Source organism: Balaenoptera musculus, chromosome 15, assembly GCF_009873245.2.
Source record: "Balaenoptera musculus isolate JJ_BM4_2016_0621 chromosome 15, mBalMus1.pri.v3, whole genome shotgun sequence".
Lineage (NCBI taxonomy): Eukaryota > Metazoa > Chordata > Mammalia > Artiodactyla > Balaenopteridae > Balaenoptera > Balaenoptera musculus.
This window is the reverse complement of record NC_045799.1, coordinates 16,461,898-16,486,155: the sequence shown is the minus strand read 5'-3', so window position 1 is coordinate 16,486,155 and position 24,258 is coordinate 16,461,898.

Genomic DNA, 24,258 nt, shown 5'->3' with positions numbered 1-24,258 from the left:
AAAGTGGGATCGTTGGGTCATAGGGTCATATGGTCATAGGGCAGACACATCTCCAACTTTACTAGGTATTGCCAAATCTCCGAGGTGAGAGTACCAACACCCTCACCCAGAATGTATGAGAGTTCCTGTTTATTCCACCTCCTCCGCAACATTTGGTCTTGTTAGATAACTCTCCCCAATCTGGTGTTTATGAAATGGTCTGTCGGTTGTTTTAATTTGCATATCCCTGATCATCAGTGAAGCTGAGCACGTTTTCATATATGCGTTGGCCTTTAGAGTTTCTTGTGTGAATGCATGTTGATGCCTGATTTCTTCTACAAAGGCAAGGTCCCCAGCTGAGGTGGTGGGGATTGGAGATTTGAGGGGAGAGGAGGTGAAGAGTGTGAGTTATCTTCCTTTGGGTTGCCCAAAAGCAGATCCTGAGACAAGGATCCCAGAGCATGTGGTTTATACGGAAGGTGATCCCAGGACACACAGGCAGGGGAGCGAGGCAGGGAAGGGAAGGAAGCCAGTATGGGGTGCATAGTTAAGCCCGTTGCCACAGTGGGCAACTAAAAGTCAATCCCAGTGGGGAATCCTGGGATCCACCCATGAGGAGAGGGAGCTGGGGTGTCTATACACCAACTCGGGTAGTTTTTGCTTGAAGGTTGCTCCTGGTTGGGGATTCCTTAGGTTCCCAGCACTTAGACGGACTGCAGGCATGAGGAGAGAGCTCTGCCCACCAGAGAAAGCCCTCAGGCAAAGACATGCAGATGATGGCAATTAGAAGTTGGGTCCGCACTGGTATGGTCAAGGCTCAGGGGTCATGGGTGGGACCCTCACAGTATCTGCTGTGGTTGGAGAGTGAATTTACCAGCAACAGGCTTCTGAGCAGTGCCATAAAGGGCCCCTCAGTGCTAATGGTGGTGGTTTAAAGGAAGCCAGAGAGCATGATAAGTGCTCAAAGAACCGTGGTGATCATCAACTCTCTGGCTTACAGATGAGGAACTGAAGGACCCAGAGGAAGAGAGACTTTTCCAAAATCACAAAGTACTCTTACATGTCAAGGTGACAGGTTGAGTTCCCTTGGGGCCTTGCACAGAAGAAAACAACGATTTTAAAACAGTTTTTATTTTATGAAAGTAAAACACAATTATTGAAGAAAATTCAGAAAAGATAGCCAGAAGGAAAATTAAGAATCACACCTATAACCCAGAGACAAATACTGTCAACCATCTGGTTTGTATCTTTCTAGTCTTTTTTTCTAGATATATTCATATCATATCCATATACTAGTTTTTTTTCAACAAAATTTCAGTCACATTAATCATGCAGAATATACTGTCCTATAACATGATTTTTTCATGTTTCAGTGTATCATGTATATCTTTCAATATCACTGAATATTCTTCTACATCAGTGTTAAGTGCTCCCCAATATTCCACTGTTAAACATTTAACTTGTTTGTATTTTTTCATTAGTATAAACACCACTGCAATAAATTTCCCAGAAACTAACTCTGAGCATGATCATGCTTATTTCCTAGGAATAAATTCCTAGGAATGGAAGAAAATGGATAAGCACTTTTTAAGGCTGTTACTACATATTGTCAATTTGATAAACTTTGCTAACTTTGGAAACTGTACCCAACTGCTCAGGTCAAAATTCTTGAGTTGTTCTGCATATAGTAATTTTGTACTTTGTGGTAGAATTTCTGTAGGGTCCCTGGAAATGGGTTTGCTGAATAAAATGGTATACTTATTTGCCATTTTATTTATTTATTTTAAAATTACTTATTTATTTTTGTCTGCGTTAGGTTTTCGTTTCTGCACGTGGGCTTTCTCTAGTTGTGGCAAGTGGGAGCTACTCTTCGTTGCGGTGCGTGGGCTTCTCATTGCGGTGGCTTCTCTTGTTGCGGAGCACAGGCTCTAGGCGTGCGGGCTTCAGTAGTTGTGGCGCACGGGCTTAGTTGCTCTGCAGCATGTGGGATCTTCCCAGACCAGGGCTCGAACCTGTGTCCCCTGCATTGGCAGGTGGATTCTTAACCACTGCGCCACAAGGGAAGTCCCTTATTTGCCATTTTGATAGACACTGCCAAATTATCTTCTAAAAGTATTTACCCTAACCAATTTTGTTCTTATCCAAAAACATGCTATTTTTCTTTTTCTTTCTTTCTTTCTCTTTCTTTTCTTTTTTACTATGAAATACTTCAGTAGAGTTAAGTAGTTGTTTCTTCATATAGATCATGCATATTTTTTAAAGTTTATTTTTAGGTATCTCCTGCTTTTTATTGCTGGCATGAATGCAATTTTTAAAATCTGCTATATTTTCTAATTGGTCATTGTTGGAAATCTAAGAAAACTATTGATTTTAGTATATTTATTTTTAAACCATCTGCCTTCACTGAAACTATTATTATTTCTACCAGGTTTTAAATTGATTTTCTTGGTTTTTTTCTAGATAGAAAATTATATAATGTGCAAATATTGATCATTTTGCTTTTATTCCTAATATCTACACCTCTTATTTCATTCTCTTGCCTAGTGGTAGCACCTCAGAAGAGAGTAATAACAGTCTCTTTTGTTTTTCTCATGGTTTAAGGGGAATGTTCCCGAATGTCTTCCCATTGATTGTGTGGCTAACAGTCATTTGATGTCAGTGTGAAATTTGGGGGGGTGGGGGAGGGAGGTTTCATGCTATGAAAATATCCTTCTATTCTTATTTTATGAAACATTGCTATCAAGGATAGATGTTATTTTTTTAAATTGATTTTTTGGCATTTATTGAGGTTATTCTTTTTCTTTTTATATTAACAGTCTATCAAAGTTTGAACAATCATTGCTTAATCTCACATTTTTTCTCTTAACATACTCTTTGGTTTATGTGCTAATATTTTATTTAGTATTTTGCAGGTGTATTCATAACTGGGTTTCTAGTGTTCCATTTCGTGCTTTGTCTACTTTTTTATATTGAGTCCTGCATAATTTGTAAAAATAATTGAAATTTTAATTTCATTATGCACTGGAATTATTTAAATGGCAAGAGACTGCTATAGTATTTGAACGTTTGAGAGAATTCTACTTTGTCTGATGTTAGCACTGTGGCTCTGCTTTCTTGTTTGTTTGCATTCCCTAGAACATCTTTGCTTTTCCTCTTACTCATAATCTTTCTGAATCATTCTGTTTTACTTAAGTGTTTTGTAGACATTCTGGAGCTCTATTTTGTGTTTTAATTCAAGTAAGTTTTTTAAAAAAAATATGTTTATCCCATTTTCATTTATTGCCGTAATAATTTCTGTTGTTTAAAAGTGTTGTTAGGCTATTGTGTTTTTAGTTGCTGTGATTCATGGCAGTATTACTTGCTTTGTGTCTTTTGCTGTATTGCTTATAATTTAAAAAGTAATTTAATGACTATATAGATTCTATGCTTTAGATCTATTAATAATTGAATAACAATTAATCCTAGATTCTCCAATTCATCAATTTTAGAAGTAAGACCTGGCCTTTCATCTCTCTCTATAAATGAGTAAGAAAATACACATTTTTACTTCCTTTTGTTCTTTCCTCTGTCAATCTCAACTCCAAATCTAAACCACCAGATTTACTTATCTGTGTATCCTGAATTTTTGTCCCAATGTATTATAATGAAATTATTATTAATTTTGTATTATGTGCCTTTCTCTGCCAAGGAATTGAATACCTTCATTCTGTTTTATAACTATATTTGTCATGGTTACTGAGTCTTAATTCCATGTTTAGGATTTGGATGGATTTGGGGCTCACTGCAACCCTTCCGTAATACAACTTTCATGTTCAAAAATATTTATTTATTTGACTAGTTCCTGATGAAGAGTTTTATAGTGATCTCCTCCTCAAATTCTCCAACGTTTAACAACATCTTGTCTGTTTGCTTAACAGGAGACTGGCATCTTGGCTGAGCTTAGAATTCTGGGACCATGTTCTTTTTACTCCTTCAAACCTTTTTTCTGTCTTCTGGCAGTTAATTGAATGGCAGAAAAGTCAAGGTTCTGTTTCTTCTCCGTGGATATTTACATAAATTTTTATTTAGATGTAAAATGAAATAATTGTATCAGAATTTGCCTTGTTATTGTCTTTCACTTTTTCCTTTCTTTGGTGGACTGCTTCAGGCTTCAATTTGAAGTTCTCTTTCATATTAGGAGAGATTTCTTCTTTTATGTTTCAAATGTTTTTTTTCGATGCAGTTTGTTCTGGTCTCTTCTTTAGGAATACCAATTATTCTATATGTGATCTCTGTTGTCTTCTCTCTATGGGTTTTCTCATTCTCTTGTCCTTTGCCTCTATATTTTGTATTATTTTCCTCATATCTATGCTCAGTCTTGCTGATTTGGGTTCCTTCAATGATGAGTCTCTTTTTCATTGCTTCTTAAACTATTTTTTAAAATGTTGCATAGCATTGTTCATTTCCTTAATATTTTTTTCCTAGTATTGCCCATCCTTTTGTTAACGTGATCTGTTGTTCTAGGACCTCATTTTTTTATCTTTTTTTTTTTTGAGCTGTTGATTTTTTCCCATTCTGTTGAAAGTAGATTTGCCCAAAATTTTCATGCTTTATGGGTTCAATTTTCAGAAGCATACTCTTCACATCTCTGTGCTGCTGTGTTTGTTTCATTATCTTTGTGGCGAAGCTTTTGCTTATGTCTCCTTTTTTCATCTTTGACTAGGATTCTAGTTAGGATTTTTATTTGTTTCAGACTAACATGGTCAGATTTTCCTTGGTGATTCCCCACACCTCACACTCCATCCCTATGTATTTGAGTAGCTTGGGAATCACCTTACAAGAACCATATAAGTGTCTATATATTTGGATGCATTTAGAGAAAAATTAAGAAGGATACAAAACCAACAGAATATATTGGTTATTTTAAGGTAGGAGTGGAGGGAGAGAGAGACTATCAATTTTTTTCTTTAAAAATCTCTTTTTAAAAACTGGGCAAACATTCTGAATAGCAAATAAAATTTGCTTGTAAAAAGATGCTTGACTTTGCTGATGTCCATTGAAATGCAATGAAAACAACACTGAAACATCATCTCTTGCACATCAGATTGGAAAAACCATTAACATTTTATAATATGTAACATGGTAAAAATATGGGGAAAGATGCACTATTACCAGAAATTTTTTTAAAAGGGAACTTGAAGACTGCATCATGTAACTTAAAATACTATTTCAGGCATTTAAAACCCAGACTGAAATGGGGCTATGGAGAGAGCGGGTGAATTTAGTCCTAGTGTATTTTGTTTTCAATGAAGAAATAATTCATATACTCTTAAGAACACTATGAACAAATTCAAGATCAGACTTAATTTTGCATTAGGATTACTGTCAGTTTTTCTGGACTGTGGAGGTTTAGGTGTTTCACCTAAAATGCTGATATCTCTCTGCTGCTTTATCAAATACCATACATCAACATCATGAAATAGATACAGAGCCTAAGGGCTGCAAGTTTCTGTCAAGGTGACCTTGTAGCCCAGGTTGATAGCTCTTGCCCTCAAACTATCCTGGAGAAACTATAGAAACAGGAGGAAGCTTGGATTTGAGGAATTAACAAAGAACTGTTGGGGAATTCCCTGGCGGTCCAGTGGTAAGGACTCCGCGCTTCCACTGCAGTGGGCAAAGGTTCATCCCTGGTCACCCCGGCCAAATAAATAAAACAAAACTGTTGGAAATCCTTGGGGAGTTTGAAGGCTGCCTTGAGCTGGAGTGTGTGTATCTGTGTGTGGTGTTTCAGTGTATGTTTATGGTGTGTGTGTATGTATGTATGTGAGGTGTCGTGTGTGATGTGCATGATATATAGTATGTGTGGTGTATATGTGTGTGTTGTGTTTGTGGTGTGTGTGTGTGCATGCTCATGTATGTTGAAGGGTAGGAGATAAGGCAAGTAAAGGCAACGGTGGGAAGATAGAGCAGTGATTCTCAATCCTGGATGCAAATTAAATATTATCTGAGGAAACTTCTAAAAATATTCACACCAGATAACAATGATATGTAAGAGAATGACCTTGTTCTTAGGAGACTCATGTTGAAGTCTTAGAGGTGAAAAGTTATGATGTCTGGAACTTACTTTCAAATGGTTCAGCAAAACAAAACTAAACACCCTGCACTCCCATGAGGGAGGGAGGGAGAGAGAGAGAGAGGAAGTAGATGTGGCAACATTTGGTGAATCCAGGTGAAGATCACACTGGTGTTCATTATACTATTTTTTTCAACTGTTTTATAGGTTTGAATTTTTTTTTTTCTAAAATACAATGTTGAGAAAGACAATACTCATCTCCAGGCTGCATCTGATTTTATCAGTCTGTGGTGAGGTGGCATTTTTAAGAACCAGGATTAAAACCCATTGGCTTAAAGGAAAGCTTTTTAAAAGTTTTGCTCTAGCTGTTCCTCCTGAAATGCCCTGATACCATCTTTGACGGTCACTTCACCACAGAAATTGGAAGCAACAGCCCAGACCTCCAGTATCAGTAGAGTAAACGCGGGACAGCTAGGTGCTCTGCTGGCCATCATGGGATCATGACTCAGAGGCCAAAAATAACTAGACACCCAAGAAGTACATCTCTTATGGAAGAAAGACAAGAAACTATATGCATCCCATCTGACACAGAATTATTGAGACAGATGGATCCAGAATTTAAAATAAGCATTATAAAAAGACTTAAGGAAATAAGGGAAGATGTAAAGAGTGTGAAGAAAAATTAAGAAATTGTTTAAAAGAACCAATATTAAGCATGAAAAATAGAACAGTTGAAGTAAAGGATACAAGAGATGGCATGGATCAAGCAACAATTGACAGAACCTCAGGGAGATGTTGATAATTCATTATTTGTCATTGGACGTTGTATCATATTCCACTCAGAAATGGACAGATGAAGTAGTCTAAAAATAATCAGAAATATTTTTTAAAATCTTCTTTTTGGGCTTCCCTGGTGGCGCAGTGGTTGAGAATCTGCCTGCCAATGCAGGGGACACGGGTTCGAGCCCTGGTCTGGGAAGATCCCACATGCCGCGGAGCAGCTGGGCCCGTGAGCCACAATTACTGAGCCTGCGCGTCTGGAGCCTGTGCTCCACAACAAGAGAGGCCGCAATGGTGAGAGGCCCGCGCACCACGATGAAGAGTGGCCCCCACTTGCCGCAACTAGAGAAAGCCCTCGCACAGAAACGAAGACTCAACACAGACATAAGTAAATAAATAAATAAATAAATAAATAAATAAATAAATAAATAAAAGAACGTGAATTTCTTAAAAAAAAAAAAAAATCTTTTTGCTCCCAGTGTTTCGAAACTTCACAATGATATCCTTTAGTCCATTTTTTGTGTATCTTGCTAGATACTCGTGGGCTTTTTCAATCTGGGAATTGACGTCCTCTCTTTGGGGCGAATTGTTATTGTTTTGTTACTGACATACAGTAATACTGTGATTTATAATAAGAAATATATATTCAGTCTTCGACCCCTTTCATGGCACAGAGCTACTAAAGCCCTTCACATTTCCTGTGATAAGAGTGTTTTGCTATGTTAATGAGGTCACTTTTGGAAAGCCCTTATGTAACCTAAGGATGGGGGCTGACTGCCAGGGGAAACAACCGTGTCATTAGAGGGTTACAACTTTCAGTATCTCACCCTCCATCTCCCACCCTAACCTCCGGAGCAGGGGAGAGGGGCTGGAGGTTGAATCAATCCCCAATGGCAGATGATAATGAAGCCTCCAAAAAAACCCAAAGGACCTGGTTCAGAGAGCTTCCAGATTGGTGAACACGTGGAGATGTGGGGAGAGTGTCTCTCCTGGAGAGAGCATGGAAGCTCGTGCCCTTTCTCCATACCTTGCCCAGTGCAGCTTTTCCATCTGGTGGTTCCTGAGTTCTATCTTTTTATAATGAACCGGCAATCTAGTAAGTAAGTTGTTTCTCTGGATTCTATGAGCCACTCCAGCAAATTAATGAAACCCGAGGAGTGGGTGATTGGAATCTCTGATTTATAGCCAGTAGGTTGGAAGCATAGATGACAAACTGGACTTGTGATTGGCCTGGGTGGGGGGATGTGTCTTACAGGATTGAAACAACCTGTGGAGTCTGGTATATAGTGTCCAAATTGAGTTGATACCCCAGCTGGTATCTGAGAATTGCTTTTTGGTGTGGGGACCTCCGCCCACAATAGAATTGCTACCAGAACCTGTTTATGTACTTCTCTATATTCCTCCAGAACTCCTCTTATTTGGATAGTTTATCTTTTTTGCCAATTTCCTATATCTTTGTCTTTTTTATCTACTTTCTGGGAAATTTCCTCATCTGTATCTTCCCATCCTGCTGTTGACTTAAAAAATTTTTTTCTCCTATCTTCTTTTTTTTTAATAAGTTTATGTATTTATTTATTTTTGGCTGTGTTGGGTCTTTGTTGCTGCGTGCGGGCTTTCTCTAGTTGCGGCAAGCGGGGGCTACTCTTTGTTGCGGTGCGCGGGCTTCTCATTGTGGTGGCTTCTCTTGTTGTGGAGCACGGGCTCTAGGCACACGGGCTTCAGTAGTTGCGGCACGCGGGCTCAGTAGTTGTGGCTCACGGGCTCTAGAGCGCAGGCTCAGTAGTTGTGGTGCACGGGCTTAGCTGCTCCAGGGCATGTGGGATCTTCCTGGACCAGGGCTCGAACCCATGTCCCCTGCATTGGCAGGCAGATTCCCAACCACTGCGCCACCAAGGAAGTCCCTCTCCTATCTTATTTTTAACTTTAAGAGCACTTTTTTGTTCTCAGAATCTTTCTTTTCTCAAAAATAGAATCCTGTTCCTGTTTCATGCTTGCAGTACTTTATACCTCTGAGGAAGTTAATACTTTTTAAAAGGAGGTCTTCTTCCTGAATCATATGTTTCTTGAAACCCCCTTGTATTGGTTTTTATTGCTTCTGTAACAAATGAACACAACACAAATTTATTGTCTTACCATTTTGTAGGAAAAAAGTTCAATATGGATTTCACTGGGCTAAAATCATGGTGTCTGCAGGACTGTGTTCCTTTCTGGAGGCTCCAGGGGAGAATCTGTTTTCTCGCCTTTTCCAGCTTTTAGAGGCCACCCACATTGCTTCCTCATAGCCCCCTTCTTCATCTGTAAAGTCAGGAACTCACATCTCTCTCACTCTTTTCTAGTTGTCACATCTCTCTCTGACCATCACCAGGAAATGTTCTCAGCTTTCAAGGATGCATAGGATTAGATTGGATTCATCCGGATAATCCAGGATAATCTCCTCATCTCAAAGTCGGTTGATTAGCAACCTTACTTTCATTTGCAGCCTTTAACCTGCCACATAACATATTTATAGGTTCTGAGGATTAGGACATGGACATTTTTCGGGGGCATTATCTTGCCTGCCATAACCCCCTCTTTTTTAAAAAATTGTCTCTGATTTTCACATTAGTGGTTTTCTCCGATGTCTGGTAGTCCTTAGTTATCTGAACATGTTTAATAATAGGGGACTAAGAAAAGTATTGGAAGCTCTGAAACATGAATAGAGCTTGTTGACTGTGAGTTTCACTGTGGGTGATTTCACCGGCCATATCTGTGGGCAACCCCAATGTTAGCATCTGAGGGTCTTTCCTGTTGCCCTGCTCAGATTCCCCAGAGAAAACTTTTACAATTGCCTGGCCTTCACAGAGGGCCTGGCCTTCACAGTTCGGCAAGATGAGATGAGGGCAAGAGGCTTGGGGATTTCAAGATCCAGAGTGTGTATGTTTACTCAATTCTTTTGTTCCCTTCAGAGATGCTTGGTGTCCCTTGTACAGAAACTAGACATTCAGTCCTCCGTCTGGGTGTGAAGAATCAGGGAAGGAATGGGTGAGGGGTGCCCAGCAGTCTCTTCAACAGACTTTCAACCAATCATCCAGCTTTTAGTCGAATCTTCCCCTCTACATCCAGAGATACCTGATAACAATTACTGATTATTTTGGCGAGATCAGAGGGGGTTTAGTATAAATTTATTTGCCCCTGCTGTCCTTTTTTTTTTTAAATTTTATTTATTTATTTTGGTTGCACGGGGTCTTAGTTGCAGCAGATGGGCTCCTTAGTTGCGGCTCACGGGCTCCTTAGTTGTGGCATGCATGTGGGATCTAGTTCCCTGACCAGGGATCGAACCCATGTCCCCTGCATTGGAAGGCAGATTCTTAACCACTGCGCCACCAGGGAAGTCTCTACCCCTGCTGTCTTAGAGCTCAGCTTTCTTAGTTCTCAGCTAAATATGTCTCATTGTCCCATCTTCTAAAATTTTGATGTTGCTTTTTCTCCTATTGATCCTTATTAATCTATGCTTTATTTGTTGTTGCTAAATCCCCTTATTGTTGCTTTAATGGAAATTCTAAAGGGAGCAGAGCTCAATGCTTGGGTTCAATTCATCATCTTTAACTGGAACTTGGTACATTTTTCTATATTTGTTGTACCTCCTGGGCAACGTGGAGATGGGGAAGTGCCCTGGCCCACTGTGTGTACCCCTTCTGACTCCCATTTTTTTCCCTCTTTGGGAGTGGATCAACCAGTTTGAAGAGATGTCAAGCTAACGTAAAAAATCATAACCATAGGCTTTCTGTATTGAAGGCCACTCGTGTTTCCACCCCAACCTGTATCTGCTGATGATGTTGGTCTATATTTGTGAAAACAGCTTCAAGACAATTAGCCCCATCCTCCCTGATTCTGCCTTTGCCTTGATAACATCCGTGGTGTGTGTGTGTGTGTGTGTGTGTGTGTACATGTGTACACTTTCCTCCTTTAGAATGTTGTACCCTCAGCAGTATTAGGACTCTGGATCAGAGAGATGTGATAGGAGCTTTGGGCTTATTCGGCCCCATTACCATAACCTCAGAATGGTGTCTGTGTAGGGCAGTGGGTCTCTGATTTTCTCATGGCTCACCCATGTCTTTCTCTTCATGCCTCCAACTCGGAGATAGTGCCATAACTTAGCACTTAGTTTTACAGCCATAGGAATATCTCATACCATATATGGCTTAAATACAGGGCAGCCCAGAATATAATGCATACCTCCATCCATTTTCCAATTTAGCATAGCCTCCAGATTCTTAGCCAACTTAAATATTAAAAAACCATTAGTGCATAACTAAAATATATATTTACTTATACATTTTTTTGGAATAATTACACACACATTTAAAATTATATATTATAAAAATAATTTAATTTACTGCTTTTTTTCCACTCATATTTTAAGGAGCAATTTTGTTCAAGCTCTTCACCGGCATCTTGGACATCAGTGTTCTTGTCATCTGTAGGGCCATTTTTTAAAATCATCTAACAGTTTTCCACACCACCTTATCTTCATTTCCATTTAAGGCATTTGAGATACATTAATATTTGAATCTATATTTTTGCTATCACAGAAACTTTTATCCCAAGCCACAATAACACATTATGTCAGGACGGGCTTTGGGTTGTTTAATTTGTCCTGGAGGTGTTTGTGCATGATTTCCACAGACAACCATTTCCTGTATTGATTTTAAAGTGAGCTTTAAGAGGCTTGTTTACAAAGACATCTGACACTTGCAATTGTGAGATGATACCTCCAGCAATAATTACTAAATCTGTGTCAAATTTCTTTGCCTTCCTTATTTACTGATTCTGTCAGGTGCCATCTCTAATCATCCCAAACCAGCATTGATTGAGGTTATTTCAGGTTGATGTTTCTTCCCCAAACAGGATTTTTGTTCAAAATAAAGAAATTGAGAGTGTATTCCCATAATATGAAAGATTTTGTAAGGACTAAAATTTAGGGCAATTCTTTTCTGAGAGTTTATTTTTAGAAATACATAATATTTAGAGTAAATTCCATACTAAATTGATTTTATTGTTAATTACCAGTCCTCTTTCATCATGATCTTCTTATTTCTGGTCCTATACTTTAATCCAACAATCATCAGGAGTTAAGTACGTTGTTTTTATTTTTTTATTATTTTTTAAAAATTTATTTATTTATTTTTGGCTGCGTTAGGTCTTCGTTGCTGCATGAGGGCTTTCTCTAGTTGTGTCGAGCGGGGGCTACTCTTTGTTGTGGTGTGTGGGCCTCTCATTGCGTGGCTTCTCTTGTTGTGGAGCATGGGCTCTAGGTGCGTGGACTTCAGTAGTTGTGGCACGTGGGCTCAGTAGTTGTGGCACATGGGCTTAGTTGTTCTGCGGCATGTGGGATCTTCCTGGACCAGGGATCGATCCCGTGTCCCCTGTATTGGCAGGTGGATTCTTAACCACTGTGCCACCAGGGAAGTCCCAGTACAGTTGTTTTTTAAACATCGTTTACACAGTGATGACTCTCTGTTTTATATCTTCTGACATTTCCCTTGATCTTCAACTTATATACTCACCTGGCAACTCAACACCTCCAATTAATATCTAATAGGCGTCTCAAACGTAAACTGTCCAAAGGAGAGTACAAAAGTATTGACTGATCTCCTCACCATCCCCCCACCCAGAACCTGTTTCTCCTTCACTCTTCCTTATTTCAGTTAATGACTCCATCATGCATTTTTCTGCTCAGGTTCAAACACCTAAAAGTTATTCTTGATCCTCTTCTTTCCCTCATCAACCCCCGCACCCAATTCATCCTCAAGTTCTATTAACTCTTCCTTCAAAATTCACCATGAATCTGATCACTTCTAACTTCCTCCACCACCCTCACCCTTGTCCCAGACACTAATCGCTCTCTTTCTCTCTTGAACTGTTGTAAAAAACGTTGAAACTGGTCTCCCTTGACCCCATACAGCCTGCTCTTCACACAGCAGCCAGAGGGATCCTTTTAAAAACATAAATCTTTTGTTCACATCCCTTGTGTGGATTCTCTTTACATGTCGAATAAAATCCAAAGTCCTCAAGTGGCCTATGACAGTGCCCCTCAATCCTTAAGAGGCAGACCAATCATCAGGGGATTTGTTACAATACAAATTCTGATTCTGTAAGTCTGGAGCAGGGCCTGAGACTCTGCATTAATCTTCCAAGTGATGTTCATGCTGCTGGCCTACCGATGGCACTTAGAATAACAGTAACCTTTAAAACTATTTGCAATCTGGCCCTTGCCTTTTTGATTTCATTCCTACCACTCTCCTTCTCCCTCAAAACATACCAGCTGTTCTATTTTCTTTAAAAAAAATATCCAGTTCCCTAATGAAATTCTCCATCTTTCCTTTTATCTGAAATTTTGTATCTGATTACTCCAAAACCCGGAGCTGTTGTGAAACCATTCATTTGTCTGTTGTTTCTGTTGGTTTTATTCATATGGTATCATCACCTCCTGTGCCTGGTTATTTTTGATTGTGTGCTGGACACTACATATAAAAACTTGTAGAAATAATTTGAGGCCCAGGAGGATGTAATTTTCCTCCAGAGAGGATTTGCATTTAATTCTAGCAAGTGCCTATGGACACTAGCAAGGTAGAATTACCTTAATCCAAAGTTAGGCTTTGGTCCCTGTGGAAGGGGATGGTCATTTTCCAGCTTACTCTTAGCTTTAAGGTGTAGACTTTCAAGGTGAAAACCCAAAACCTGTGGTGATTACCACTCTCCCCCCAATCTTGATGGGCCCTGAACTTTATGTTTGCCCTCTTTGAGGATGTTGAAAGTGTCACTTCTCTTCTCAGAACTTTTACAGAATTGGTGAATGACCTTTTGAGAGGAAGTGTCCCCAGCTGCCAAACTTACATTCGCTGGTTTCCTCCTCCTCTTGGAGCTTGTCTTGGTAATTTTTCCCTGCTCTTTTAACTCTCAAATGCCTTCATATAGGTGTTATTTTTACATTTTAATCATTTTTTCCCCCTGATTGTATTTAATGGAATCATTGTATAGATTGTCCTCTGTATCTTTCTTGTATTACTTCTAGGTGGAGGTATTTAAAATCAAAAGTTAATAACAAGACATATTTGTTCTTGGATTCTTCTGACGCTACCTCCTTTGGGGTCATACAGGTCTCATATTTCAGGGACAATGTGGGAGGATTCTGGTTTTAACAAATGGAGCTGGTGGGAAAAACCTAGAAGATAATATTCCGTGCATCACCCCACCATATCTATCTTTGTTTTAGTTATTTATTTTTAAAAAAAAATATTCATTTATTTATTTTTGGCTGTGTTGGATCTTTGTTGCTGTGTGTGGGCTTTCTCTAGTTGCGGCGAGCCAGGCTACTCTTCGTTGCAGTGGCAGGCTTCTCATTGTGGTGGCTTCTCTTGTTGTGGAGCATGGGCTCTAGGCACGTGGGCTTCAGTAGTTGTGGCGCACGGGCTTAGTTGCTTCGTGGCATGTGGGATCTTCCCAGACCAGGGCTTGAACCCGTGTCCCCTGCATTGGCAGGCAGATTCTTAACCACTGCACCACCAGGGAAGTCCCTATCTTTGTTTTAATGTCCTCTTATCTCTCCATTAAAAGACCAGCATCTTTGGATCAGAAATACCTATAACTACGCTTCTGTTCTCCCCTTCATAGCTAAAGTTTCTAAAAAAAATTGAGTGTTCTCATTGCCTGCCTCTACGTCTCCACCTCTCCTCATGGATTGCTCCTGGTATGACAAGATATAGATATAGGATACCAAGTTTGTTTCAGCGGTATCCACTGGTCCTAGGATTCAAGTCCAAGTCTCTCTCGAGCTCCAAAGCCTATGTGTATACTTCTAAGCACAACTAACCCCTCTTATATCACTCTCTTTTTACAGGTTCAGTCCTGCTTCATTTTCTCTGACAAGCACCCTAAGTTTCCTTTTGAACTCAGCATGCTGCCTTGAACTCTCACCTGGTTGACAGCCCTTAACTCCACCTTCCTCCTTCTGACTCCTTTGGGGGCTCTATTCTTTATATTCCCAGCTGCTCACCAGGATCTTATGACAGAGACTATGACACCTATTTCCTCCTTATTGTGAAGTTAAGGAGGGAATATATATAAAAGTATTGAGTCCAGAACCTGGCCATCCCTGGGACTGAGGATGTCTAGGTGAGGGTGACTGACAGCTCTGCTGAGGTGGAGAAGCTGAGAGTCTATGATTCTGTGAACAGTGTGTGGTCCCTCAGAACCTAACCTCTTTCTGCACTGACTAGCACATGCCCAGCTCTTTTAGACATCTGGGTTAGCACCAAAAATCCAATATTACACCCTTGCTCAGAAAACTTCAGTGGCTCCCCACTGAATTCTAAATAAGAGCTTAAGTTTTAGTCTAACACTCACGTCTCTCTAGAACATGATCCCAACTCACCTGTTCCGTCTCCGGTGCATTTTCCCCCCAGCATTGCCTGTCCTTCTCCTCATGCATCTGACATGCCATTCAGCACAATACAACAGAGAGCATGGACGTGGGATACAGGGAGATCTGGTCAGGAAGTCCAGCTTTGCCACTGACTAGCTGTGTGACATTGAGAAACTTTCGTCTGTCAAAATGGAGAATAAGTCTACCTATCTCACTTGGTGGTTGTGAGGTTTAAATGGAATAGGGTATGTAACTATAGGGAACAAATTTTGCTCAGTCCCTCTCTCCTCTTATTGGGGGAGAGACTCCCCATCTTACTTTCACCCTTTGGTTCTGTGGGCTGTCAGTCATTGCAGCTTTCTTCCCTGGACCAGAGCTGGAGAATGGATCCCATTGGGCCAATCAGAAGTCTTCCTAGGAGTTTTCAAATTGGAGTTAAAGGAAGTGGTGGAGCATCTTTTTTTGTTTTTAAATTAATGAATTTATTTATTTTTGCCTGCACTGGGTCTTCGTTGCTGTAAACGGGCTTTTTCTCTAGTTGCGGCGAGCGGGGGCTACTCTTCATTGCAGTGTGCAGACTTCTCATTGAGGTGGCTTCTCTTGTTGTGCCACAGGCTCTAGGTGCATGGGCTTCAGTAGTTGTGGCACGTGGGCTTAGTAGTTGTGGCTCATGGACTTTAGAGCGTAAGCTCAGTAGTTGCGGCACATGGGCTTAGTTGCTCCGCGGCACGTGGGATCTTGCGGGACCAGGGCTCGAACCCGTGTCCCCTGCATTGGCAGGCGGATTCTTAAGCACTGAGCCACCAGGGAAGCCCTGTAGCATCTTTCAGATGGGAGAGTGTGAAAGGTATGAGGGAGGGAGTTTGTGGTGTTCAGGTGGCCCAGAAAGCCAGTGTATAAGAATGAAGCCTAGAGAGAGCTCTGGAGGCATTTAACTTTGGGTTCTGGTTATTTCTGCAGCAGCTGCAGCTCTTTCCATACTAAGGAAACACACCCATTAATTATTCTTTTTTGCCTAAGCTAGATCACAATAGATTTCTGACTCATGTCTGAAGTCACCTGACTAATTCAGTGATCAGAGACTGAGGGACCCTCCAATGAGGTCATTTTTCTTCTTCATCTTCTCGCCACCTCAGAGCCCTCATCACTCCAGTTTTATATCACTGTCTTCTCTGATTCTTATTTTCCCATCAGATCCGAGGCTCTGTGTGAGCAGAGAAATCGTCATCCGACTTGCTCTTCCTCGTGAGCTATCCTGCGGTTTGGTCAGGGTTTGAGGATGTGTTTATTAATTCACAAGGCTCAGGCAACATCAGAGTCCTTGAAAGGGAGCAAGGGTACTTAGAATACTCCAATATGGTTGCCAGGACTTCTGCCAGCTCCCAAGGAGGGCTAAATTTGGATTTCTGTGGATTTCCATGGCTAACTTACCTTCATTTCCCCTCAGACCCACCAAACCCAAGTTTCTGGAAGTGGGTCCTGAGAGTACGTATATCTGTCAAGCATCTGGAAGATTTCAATGTGACCAAACTCGAGAATCTCTGGGCTGAGTCTTTGATGATACTCTGAGTTAATAGTCTTACTTCTTCAGATTCCTGAGTAGAGCAGTTTGGGGAAAGTTATGACCAAAACAAGCCAGTGAGCTTAGTTTCTTATGCTAATGGTCACAGAGGCCTCATAATTACATGACAACACAAGTGTCCCATAATTAGCGTCTGCTGTTCTGTTCCTGGAGATCAATTGTTCTGCAACAATGGCCATGCTCAGCACTGGACAGCCCACATCCAGCTCAGCTGCTCCCCTCCACATTCTTTTCTCATGAGAGAAGAGCCCCCAAGTTCTCAGGGCTTTAACCCTCTCCTGCCAGGACCCAAGGACCAGGGGTCCTGGGGAGGAGACCTGGTGCTGAGCATCAGAAGGAAGTGGAAGAAAGATTCTCAGGAATGACTGAGTATTTGGGGCAGCTAGCACTTTGCATCTAAGGCTGTGTTTCTCACTCAGATCTGACGAAGTATAACTTTTGGGACAGAGGCGCAGGAATCCTCCCGGGGATTCTGATTATACCAGAATTTGGGACACATTGACTAAATCCTTACCTCTTTCAGGCTGAAGAGTTGGCTAAGAGGGCAGGGGGACTTACCCCTGACACATATCTATCACTCAGACTGTCAGAGTAGCCTTTCCCCTCCTCAGTGGGATTATGAGTGACCAAGCAGCAGGGTGGTGTAGTGACAAGAACATGCATTTGGCCTTAACATTTGTGTCAAATCCTGGCTGTCGGCCACCAGCTATGTGATTTTAGGAAAATTGTTTAATCTCTGAGCTGCTGATTCCTCACCTATAAAATGAGGATAAGTCTACCCACCTCTATTATTTGTATATTTCCAATTTCTTTCTATTAAAATAATATTCTTGGCATTATGAGTTTAGCATTCAAGGTTCTGACCAATGGATGATACTTGGGTGTCCACAAAAACCACCTGGGGACCTTTTATAAAATGAAGACCTAGTCCCGTTGAGCTGGAATCCACAAGGGCACAACTAAGTCAGGAAGGAGTGTTTGGAAAAAGTTCTAAAGGTCCTCCTGATGGACACTGGTTTTTCAAACCCATCCGTGAGAGGCCTAGAGGGACCGTGACATGTAAAAAATGTGTGATTTTGCAGAGGCAAAATTATCATGATTTTCCACATTAATATGTTGGAGCAAGTTAGCAGGGAGTCACCCTAGACAAGCGCCCGGTATAGACCTGTCTGTCTCCTTTCTAAGATTTACAGGGGTCCAAACACTTTATTTGATTTTCTTATTTAATCCTGAACTTGTATTGCTAGTCTGGGCCACTCCCACGAGCTCAGACCCATACACCCAGCTACCTGCCTGCTCTTTCCATCCGGACATAAACAGACTTCTCCAGTATAATTTGTCCCAGCTGAACTCCTGATCTCCCCTACACCTGCTCCACGCTCAAGCTCAATGGCAATTCAATTCTTATACTTTCTCAGGCTGAACCTTTTGGTCCTACTACACTAAGAGTGAGATATCCTTACCATCCTCATGGCCACCACTCCATCCTAAGCCACCATCACCTCTCTCAATAATCACCATAGCACGTAAACGATCTTGCTGCTTCTACCCTTGACACGCTCCAGTCAAATGTCACCTTAACAAGAGTCCTTCCTGCCTCACATGCAACACCCTCACTCCATTCCATTTCCTTTCTTTGTTTTTCTTTTTAGCATTAACACTGGCTCTTACAATTTTGTTTATTTTGTCATTTTCTATCCTCTCCTAGAATGTAAATTCCACAAAGGCATGAGTTTTTGTCTGTTTTATCAGTGCTGGGTTCCCAGTGTTTAAAACAACGCCAAGCGTATGACAGGCACTCAATATATATTTGCCGAATGAATGAATAAATGAATCAATTGCCCACAACATCTAAATATTATTGTCTTCATTTTACTGAGCAGGAAACAGAGGTTCAGAAGATGTTATTACATTCCCCAAGGCCTCACTGTGAGTAGAGAGAAGAGCTGCGTTTCGAACCCAGGACTGACTAGTCCAGACATCATTCTTCCACACGTGGAGGAGGGGCCATTTTTGCAATCAACCACAATTTCCTTCTAAATAGAGCTCCTGCATTGGCACTTCAAATTGAGATTGCTATCCTCATAGGTCAACATGGAAGCTTAACCCTAAGACAAAGTGGCTTTCTTACCCCAGTCTCCCAAAGCTCTCTGCACTGAGCCAAGATGACCATGCAAGAATCTAGGCAACCATAGTTAGTACTCACCTGAGAAGAAATCATACCCTCCATGGCTCTTTTGCTCAGTGCTCCCCACTGGTGGGGAACGATAAGGAGAAAAGTACTCAAACCATGGGAAGACCCATTTGCACCAAGATATTTATCACTGAATTACTCACTTGGGAGAATCCTTGCAAATTTAAGTCTGAGCTTCGGCGCCCATTGTTAAGAGGTCTGGGAGCAGAGGAGGAACCAGCAAAAGATATCATGAAGGAGCCATTTGGGAGGCAGGAGGAAAAGTAGGAAAGTGTGGAGTCCTGGGAGTCAAGTAAAAAAAGTGCATCCAGGAGGATTCCAGGAGACAAGATCAGGAAATGGTTTAATATGGAGAAAATAATGAATCTCCGCTCAAGGATATAGAATAGGACTTTAATAAATATAATAAGTACCTAATAGGACTTCCTATTCTGGATAGGAAAAGTTAGTATAGTAAGGATGTCTGTTCTTCTTAGATTAGTCTTTAATTCAAGGTAATCCCCCTCAACTTGATGGGAATTTAACAATTATTATATATCTGGAACACTAGGTATGAAAGAATAGAATGGCATCTCCTGAAAAGGAGGCGTGAGTGGGACTCGCCTTACCCATTTATCTAAGCATGTTGCAAGTAAAAGGGATGGGGAGTGATGAATTAATTAAAGGGGCCACAGAGCGTAGATGTAGACTCAAGGGTCCGTGGCTATTGTCATATAATGAAGTCAGTGTTTCACATTTGGGGAAGAAATGATGAATTATTTATTAAATTGTATCTAAATTGGCTAGCCATTGGGATAAAAAGTTAAGCTAAAAACCGTCCGCGGGTCTTACTCCAAAATAAACTTCAGAGATAAATCAGAGATGAAAAGAAAAAAAAAAAAAAGCAATCCTTAAATCCATACAACATAAAAGAAAAACCCCAAGAGAACATTTTAGTGATCTTTAGAGAAACTAAAGGAAAAGATTGACAGATTTAATTGCAAGAGGACAGATTTCTTTTGTTTGTTTTTGTTTTTTTGAGGACAGATTTCTATACAGCAAAAGAAGGCATGAGAGTAAAAGATAAACACCAATGTGGAAGAAAAACTTTAAAAACATATATGAGAGAAAGGGTTGATAGCATTAATATTAATTTTGAGATTGGAGCAAAGTTGAGGGTTAAATAAATACTTAGGTTGGGGGAGGGGCAAAGAACCTTAGACTCTGTCCACCCCTCCTCCTGCAGGTATCTGCCTCCCTGAATTCCCAGTTCGGTGGGATAGCTTCCAGGTGGGCAGGCTGGGCCATGGGGAGGTTACTAAGTACCAGGAAATGAAAGAACCCCACTCCGCCACTCCTCCACCCAGAGGGCCCCCCTGGACCCTCCCGTTATCTCCCCACCAAGGGGCAGTGATGGGGGCTAGAAGGAGTCATGCAAGTTCTCTTTCCCTCAGAGGCTGACCCCAGGGGACTTGAGGCCATGCTGGGCATCGGAGCTGGAAGGTGAGAGGCTAGAACAGGTGGGTGGGAAATAAGGGGTGTGTGCAGAGCCTGAGGGTGGAGATTGTAAGCAGCAGGGAGGAGGGGAGTAGCGGAGAGGAAGATTTGGGGGTGGGAGCCATAGGCGGGTAGGATTTGGGGTCAGAGGGGGGTGCCACAAGCCCCAGAGATGTGATTTCGCATATCCCAATCCTCCAATTTGCAGTGACTTCCCTTTGCTAAAGAAAAGGTACCTTCATGTCCTTGGCTTCAGGAAATAATGTGATGAGTGAAAGCCCATCTTGGGACATTAATTACTGAATTGGTTCATTCATTCAAAGAAGATTTATTGATTGTTTGCTGTGATCCACATGGAGCTGGGTACTGGGAATACTCTGGTGCCACTGCGTTGATACATTTTAAGGCAATGTGAGAACACTTGGGTTTAAAATGGAAAACCACAAGTAAGGGGTTTCTCCTCCAACTCTAACTGGCTGCCTTCTGGGGGAGTCAGAGAAAACCAGGGTTTGGATTTCCATCCTAAGTTTACTGAACCTGCTGTGTGCCAGGCATGGGGGGAGCACTGGGGTGTAGGGCTGATGATCCGCCTGTGCTTATGAATTTCACAGGAGGCTCAAACAGGGTCACACAGTGTCCAAAGTGAAACAGTCTTTGAACTGACACAGCCTGTTTCAAAGCAGCTGAGATGGGTTGCCTTTTTGGCATTTGATTTTTGGTGCTAGGCCAAAAAAAGAAGAAGAAAAAAAAAAAGAGGGTGGGGGGATTTTATCATAAATGCTGTTATTTCATCCACTGTCACTTTGTAAGGGTACTTTTGAATTTTTGATGGAAAAGATGTTTTTGTCTGGGTCCAGCTTCAGGACAAAGGGAAATTAACGAACACAGAGCAGAGTTGATAGTGTTTAAAAACAAGTTCAAAGTTCCTCTACTTTATAACCGAGTTGCTGAGCAATAATGGAAGAATCCCTGACCCAGCAGGGTGAGCCTGGCCAAGCCCCACCCACAGGGCCCGAGAATAAAGGCCCCTCCTCCCAGCTGTCACAGGCTGCTCTCTAGAAGCTTGGGAAAAAGATTATGATGTGCTGGGATGTTTTTCTGGAATGACACACAAATCTCAGTGGTGTTCTGGAGGATCGATTTAGATGTAGTGGACTAGATCGGTCAGCCAGGACTGGGAAACAGATGCCCTGGGTTCCAGTTCTGGCTTCTGACTTTGCCCAAGGTCCTCTATTGGACCCTGTTTCCTCATCTGTCAAGAAGGGGTCATGAGCTGATGAGCTCCCTTTCCCAAGACTCAGTGAGGATCAAATGTGAGAGAGTCACATCCCACCCCTGCCCCGCACAACTCACCTGCATGTTCCAATTAGAATCTCAGGCAAGGCCCAGAGCTCAATCCAAGGCTCACTTGGTAGCAGCTCTTGTCCTTGGCCACGACCACACACCTGTACCCACCTTCTTCACATCCCTGTCACCTCCTGTGTCGCTGAACCAAAAATCTGTGCTGCCCCTCCCATGGTGTAACACTGTTCTGAAGAGGCATTTTTCCAGGCAGGGACTACATTTCCCAGCGTGCCTTGCATCTAGGGTTAGCCACGGACTAGTTCTCATCCAGGGACGGTGAGCAGAAGTGACAGGTCACTTCTTGGTTGGGGTTTGTACGGAGCAACTAGGGCTTCTCCCCTCCCCTGGCCTTTATCTGCCAGCTCAATGCAAAGAACTCCAAGGCCTTGGGGGAGGGTGGAGCCCAAGAGAGAGGAAGCCTGGATCCCCGAATCACACATGGAGGAAAGCTGTCAACCAAAGAGTAACAACTAGATTGGACTCTGCAGTGAGGTTAAACCACTGAAATTGGGGGGTTATTTGTTACAGCAGCTAATGTTACCCTAAAAGAGGCACCCTCTCTGCGTACTCCTCTCCTCTGGCACACCCTCCCCTGCTTCCTTCCCCTCCAAACCTCTCAGACATTCACAGACGCCATTCAGAATATCTGGGTCACTGATGTTATCTATTCGGTCATTGATTGAACAAATATTTATAGCTCACGTACCATGTGCAAGAAGCGGGGCTGGGCACCGGCAAAAGAAAGGCAGAGAGGTATGTAGCAGCTCGTGATGTGCAATAGCCCCATGCACACAAGGCAGATTCCACCCCTGCCCTTCCTTGAGGAGGTCATGGCCGGGTTGCCCCTTGTCCCCGAGTCTAGCTGCTGGCCTGAGGCTTCATTCTCCCACCCTGGGATCCAGCCTGCCACCCAGTCTTCTGGTCCTGGACTTACCCTTCTCTCTGAAGGCCAGCCCATCCTCACTGCTGAGGACACACCCTAGAGACTGTCTCTTCCTTAGTACTGCCACTCCTCCACATTAAATTAAAACCTTCAACTTGCAGGCCTCATTATATCATCCTCAGCCTTCTCACAATTCCTCTAGCCCCATCCCATGGAGACCTCAAAAACCAGAACCTCTGCCCTTTTTCATACTCTGTCTCCTCCTGCCTTCTTTTCTCTCTTAATTTAGAATTGACTCCGAGGCTGAGAGTTTCCATGGTTCCTTTGCAAATGCCTTCACCCCTTGTTGCGGAAGGCTGGAAATTTGGGTGGACCTGAGGGTGCATGTTCAGACATCCCTGGCAACGCAAGTAGCCCCGAATGGTTCTCCAGGACCTGCTAATTCATCTGGATTTTTGCCTGGCCTCTCTTTGGACTTGGCAGCCCCTCCCCCCAGTAAACACCGCCTGAAGTTTGGACTCAGGACACAGCTGCCCACCCCTGGGAACAGGCATCTGAGTAACTGATGTTTTTACAAACTGACCTTGCTGCCTTTTTAAGTGGAAAGGTTCAGCCATGGCCACAGGGCTTGGCCAGCAGAATGCAGGCTGGATTTCAACTCTACTCACCCCCTTTACACAGTACACAATGTATACAACTGTCCATGGTCACCTTGGCTTTGAGCTCCTAAGCCTGGCTCATAGGGTCCTCCCTCTGGCTTTGCCTCTCCAGCTGTATCCAGGCCTCTCTGCCATGCTCTGTACTCTCTACCGACAGCCAGCTTCATGGGGCTATTGCACATCATGGGCTACTACATACCACTCTGCCTTCCTTTTGCTGTTTCATCTGAACAAAGCATTCTTCTTTGCTCAGCCAGCTCTGGTCATTCTTTTGTTTGGGAGTGTCCTCAGCCTGGAAGTCTTTCTGTACTCCTTGCATCCTCCCTTGTTGCTTCCTGCAGCCCCGGGGTCACCCCCTCATTGGGCACTCACTGTCCTCGACTGCAGGGTCTGCACACACAACTGTCTGAATGCAGCCCCTCTGGGCAGGAGCACATCTGTCACCTGGGTAGCCTGCTCCAGCCCTGGTCCTTACAACAGAGGACAGCAGGAATGGAATTAAATGAGGAAAATGGCTTCAACCTCAAGGAGTGGTTGGTACAATGAAATGAGTCCATACTGAGAGATTCACTCATTCTTGATTCACTGGTTCAACAAGTACTTTTCAGAGTACACCTTTTGCACCAGGCTCTGTGCTGGCCCCTGGTGCATAGTGAATAAGACAGACACCAGTTCTGGCTCTGCTGGAGCCCCCAGTCTTAGCTTCTACATACATCACTGGATCCGAAAGAGGAATGTGAAAGATGATTCTGGTGGGAACAGTGATAGAGGAAGTGGAAAAGGGCCTCAAATGATCCTAACCCGCAGGTAGAGGGGTGGAAGCCCATGGCTCTGGGAGCAGGAGGGCCATGGGCTGTAGCCTTGGCCTGGGGCTGCTCTCCACCCACCAGTGACCCCGAAGAGCC